Genomic DNA, 5703 nt, shown 5'->3' on the forward strand with positions numbered 1-5703 from the left:
TGGATCCTGTGCCAGTCCCACCCTTACTCACTGAATTTGCACAGAGAAATGAGAATTTGGGTATGTAGGCAGCTGTCTAGCTTCTGTGACTTGGAACCTCTTGGCTTTGACTATTGGGTCCTGGAGGAATGGTTACTTTTGAGCTCAGAGGGACCTTGATGCTCAGCAGCCACATAAATCTTTGAGGGAACCAAGTTGTTGCATATTTATTCATTTTATAGAATGTATTAATTATGCCATTTGGTTATGACATTTTTATATATTATATTGTATATAAGTCTCACAGCCTTACAAAGTCAAACACTTTTAAAAGGCCTCAGTGTCTGTTTCAGAGTCAAAAGTTTCTTAACAGTGAGCTACTATAAAATAAAAAGTAAGTTAAATACTTTATTTCAAGAAAGTACGATCATATCCAAGTAAAACCAAACTCCAACAGTATAAATCACTCCAAATCTAATGTCTTGAGTTCATTCATGATCTTCTGGGCTCCTCCAAAGAACCTGGGTTACTTCCCCAGCTCCATGCTCTACAATACACTCAAAATATCTTCTAGGCTCAGGCTGGCTCCACTCCACAGCTGCTGCTGTTCTTAGGGGTCAGTCCATGGTAACGCATCTTTAAAACCTTGGGGTCTTCTGCTGCAGCTTGGCTGCACGTTCGTCAATAGCTTTTCCTGTGCTCTTTCATGGGGCCAAGCCTCAACTTCTCTCTATTACTCCTTCAATCCTAAGGCTTCAGCTACTACTGAGGCTGCATCTCTACTAGCCCTCCTAGTGCCAAGACTCAGCTGCTTTTCATGACCCCTTCCTTCACGCCTTCAAAACCAGTACCATCTAGATGACTCTTACACATTATCAAGGTCAGCTAACAGCGTGAGGGACGACCTTAGCCACCTATGGAAGACAGTTTCCGTGTGCTAACTCTGAGGAAACGCTTCCCAGAAAATTTCATTACTGTGTTGCTGTTCTCTTCTTAATCACTGCTAACTTCTTACAACCAGCTAATTTACAGCATCCATTGTCCCAGCAAAGCAGAGGGACAATGTTTCTGGTCTCTTGTTAGCCACAGCCAATTCTTCAGCTCCAGCTGACCAGAACCCAGAACCACAGATTCTAGATGCAAATGCCCTGATAATCTTTGCTTTCCTCAGAAATTTCACAAGCCAGGCCTCCATTGTTTGCACTGTGTCTTAGTTAGGGTTTTACTGCTGTGAACAAACACCATGACCAAGACAACTCTTATAAGGACAACATTTAATTGGGGCTGGCTTACAGGTTCAGAGGTTCAGTCCAGTATCATCAAGGTGGGAACATAGTAGCATCCAACCAGGCATGGTCCAGGAGGAGTTGAGAGTTCTACATCTTCATCTGAAGGCTGCTAGCAGAATACTGTCTCCCAGGCAGCTAGAATTAGGGTACTAAAGCCCATTCCTACAGTAGCACACTGAGTCCAACAAAGCCATACCTATTTCAACAAGGCTACAACTTCAAATAGTGCAATTCCCTGGGCCAAGCTTATACAAACCATCACACACTGCTTATTTTCCAAACTGCTACAGAACAGCTCACTGAGCTCTTAGCACTCAATGCTTTTTCTAGCCCAGAGTTCCAAAGTCCTTCCACAATCCACCCCACCACCACCACCACATACACACACCAAACAAAATTATCAGGTCTGTCGCGGCAATGCCCTGTAACTGGTAAGATGGCTCATTGGTTAAGAGCCCAGGCTGCTCTTCCAGAGGACCCAAGTTCAAGTCTCAGCACCTACATGGAGACACAATCTATAACTCTAGTTCAGAGATCAGATACCCCTCACACAGACACATTACAAAGCTTTAGCCCAATGCACATAAAAAATTAAATCATTTAAAAAATGTATATGTATGTTCATATACACATATATATGAAAATGCCCTAGAGTCCTGCCTATACCTGAAGGCATCTTTCTTCCTTCCTTCCTTCCTTCCTTCCTCCTTCCTTCCTTCCTTCCTTCCTTCCTTTCTTCTTTCTTTCTTTCTCTCTTTCTTTCTTCCCATCACCCCCCACCCTCTGAGAAAGGGTGGTGTAGACTGTGTACTCCTGGCCATCCTGGAACTCCCCCTGGAGACCATGCGCAAACTCAGAGGTCCGTGTGTGCCTCCACCACCCAGCTATGGAGGCATTTTCTTAGTTATGATTTCCCCTCTCAGGTGACTTTAGCTTGTGTCAAGCTGACATTAAACCATCCTGTACGTCAGACAGGCACTGTCTCTCGTGCTGGGCCTCCACCAACCCTGCAATTGCTCTGTGTCTCTCCCCATCCAATTAACGTTCACATCTCGGTTTCCTGGCTGGCCTTCTTTGAGGGTGAAGGCCAGGTGAGGGGGGTGGTGGTGGGGGGTGAGGGTGAGGCAAGAATTCCTTCCCCCTAACCAAGGGTCTTTCCAACAGTCAATTGGTTTCTCCTGGAGTCTACCTAGAGCCACCTTGAGCCCCATTTAGCTCAAACTCAGGTGGAGTGGGAAGGTCACAGATGTCACTTCCGAAATTCCTATCTCCCCCAAGGGCTTCAGGAGCTGCTGCTGTGTGTGTGTGTGGGGGGGGCACTCTCAGAGTCACACAAAGGAATACAGTGACAGAAACTTACCACGGCAATTTCTCTGTTGTAAAAAAGTTATGCCAGAACCCAAATGGGGCTAGTGTGCTTTCGCGGCCAGCTTGACCTCTGTCGTTTATACCTAATGAAGGTGGTAACTGTGTCTCATCCTACTGGTGGGATCTGACTCATCTGGCTAGTTGGCATGAAGGGGCGAGAGGGAGGTTAGGGAATATGGGCTCTTATCAAGCTAATGACCGTCATAGAAAACAAACAAACAAATAAGGAAAAAACAAGGAAATAAAAGTAAATTTTCACACTGAAGACAAACACTGAATGCATTTATTTATTATTTTTATTTTACTTTTTTTTTAACAGTATTTCTTATTTACATTTGAATGTTATTCCCTTTCCGGGTTTCAGGCCAACATCTATTCCCTCCACTCCCCTTCTATATGGGACATTTTTGTTTTTTTAATTTTATTTTTTGTCAAACTCAGAACCTGGCATGACACTACTCTGGTTCTTGGTTTAAACTTCTAAAATCTTAAGCTTTAAGCTCTGAATGACTCAGCATGCAGTAGCTGTCTATTCTTACTAATGGCTCTGTCAGGGGACGGGCTGTGCGGTATCCAAGCCTTCTGGAAGTCACTCCAGAGGAGAACCAGCCAGAGAAGAGGGACAGGGAGACCACTGTTAGCCTGGGGACTTGGTGTCACGTGGTGCCTGGAATCCGCACACCCAGCAGGCGCTTGCTCATTTCAGAGTCCCTGGGACAGGCTCACCGCCAGTGCACGAAAAAAAGCAAATATGGCGGTATTGGGTGTCACAAAAAGAAAAGGCACTGCTGTGTATTTTTTGTTTCATTCTTGAAGCAGTGTCTTGCCTCAAACTCATCTTCCTCCTGGAAAGACTTTATTGCGAGGTGGGCTGAGGATTCTGCAAAACCAACTTAAGCATTTTGTCATTCAGGGGATCTGTGCCCCGGGAGCCCAGATTCCTGCTGATTTCATCGGGATCTGACCCCATGGGGATCTGACCCGAGAACTCTGAATCCTGAATCGTAGATGCAGCTGTCAGTCAGCTGCTTCCTCTCACCCTCCCGCCCCTGAACGTGATGACAACAGGTTTACACCTTGGTGAGTGCAGAGCCAGAGTAGGCACAGCCAAGAGTGGAGCAGGATCTTCACCTGCAGCAGACAGGAGAGCACAGGTCATTTCCAAGCAATGTTCTCCTCAGCTTTGGCAGCATGGACTATATTCAGGAGTCTATTCATGAGGGGTGGAACATACACACTCAGTTAAGGGCATTCTTAAGGGGTCTGGGGGCAGTCAGGAGGAGGGAATGGGTAATGGATATAAGAAGTGAAATGCGTTGTATAAAATGTGAAAATTCTCAAAAGTAAATAAAAAAAATATATATTTCAAAAACTGAATAAAGAGCTGGAGAGATGGCTCAGCAGTTAAGAGCACTGGCTGCGGGGTTGGGGATTTAGCTCAGTGGTAGAGCGCTTGCCTAGCAAGCGCAAGGCCCTGGGTTCAGTCCCCAGCTCTGTAAAAAAAAAAAAAAGGGGGAAAGAAGAGCACTGGCTGCTCTTCCAGAGGACAGAGTTTGATTCCTAGCACCTTCATGGCAACTCATAACCATCTGTATGAGGTTATGATCTTGACCTCTGATGCCTTTTCTGGTCTCCTTGGGCACTGCATGTAAGTGATGTACAGAAGTGTTCTGGCAAAACACAAACATAAAAGTCTCAAAATGTATGTTCAACAACAACACCACTATGACAGCCAAAAAAGGAATGCATTCCTGAGTATCCTCTGTTTAAGGTAATTTAAGAAAAGATAGACTTGCTTAGCTCAAGGCCATGGAACAATCACTGGGCATCGTGGTAACGAATGCTTTTAGACCAGGTACTCCAGAGGCAGAGGCAAGCATTATCTCTGTGAGCTTGAGATGACTAACGTTATGTTTTAAGCTAAAGTTACAGTGCTTAAGAGATCTATAAAATGATCAGTTGTTTTCATGTTTTTAATTCCAGCTCTCAGGGGACAGATGCAGGTAGATCTCTGTAAGTTTGAGGCCAGCCTGGTCTACAGAGCAAGTTCCAGGATATCTAGGCCTAAAAAAGAAACTCTAAATCAAAAAGCTGGGGGCAGGGGGTGAGGCAATCTATAAAACTGGAGAGATGGCTTAGTGATTAAGAGGACTGGCTGCTCCTCCAGGGGACCAGGGTTCAAGTCCCAGCACCTACATGGCAGTTCACAACTGTCCATTACTCTACAACTGTCCATTACTCTAGTTCCAGAGAATCTGAAACCCTCTCACAGATATATATTCAGGCAAAAGACCAATGCACATGAAATAAAAATAAATTCTCTGTGTGTGTGGGGGGAGGGGAAGAGAGGGACAGAGAGAAGAGAGGAGAAGGAGGACAGAGAGAGAGATCTATAAAACAAAGCTGGGTGGTGGTGGACACCTTTAGTCCCAGCACTTGGGAGGCAGAGGCAGGCAGATCTCTGAGTTGGAGGCCAGCCTGGTCTACAGAATAAGTTCCAGGACAGCCAGGGCTACATAAGGTGAAACTTTGCCTCAAAAATGAAACAGGCAAACAGAAAACCCAAGAGATCTATAGAACAAAAAACCACTCTAACATGGCCCCACTTGCCCAAGGACAGATAATGTCCCAGAATTCTGGGAGCTGTTCTTGTAATTCTGCAGTGTATGGCGTACAAAACTGTTGTCCATGTAAGATAGCAAACTGCGTGCTTCACTTCTGTAAACAAGCTTGTTTGCCCTGATTGCACATAGAAAAGATGTGTCTTGATTATGTGTACACAAAAAGAGTATCAGGATGAATGCCTGACCCTGATTTCATGAGGCAGGAAGTATGTAGCCTTTTGAGTTTTCCTTTGTAAACCCCTGATTAATATAATTTGGGGCCATGCCTTGGGAATCTTGAAACTTGGGGGGTAGACCTGCCGCCAGTGTCTAATAAAACCTCTTTAATAGGTATCATGATCAGACTGGTGAATCTCTGAACAACCCCGCATTTATAACAAGTTCAAGGCCAGCTTGGTCTATATAGTGAATTCTTGGCCAGCCAGTGATGCATTGTGTGTGTG

This window comes from Rattus rattus, chromosome 11, assembly GCF_011064425.1.
Source record: "Rattus rattus isolate New Zealand chromosome 11, Rrattus_CSIRO_v1, whole genome shotgun sequence".
NCBI classification, from domain to species: Eukaryota; Metazoa; Chordata; class Mammalia; order Rodentia; family Muridae; genus Rattus; species Rattus rattus.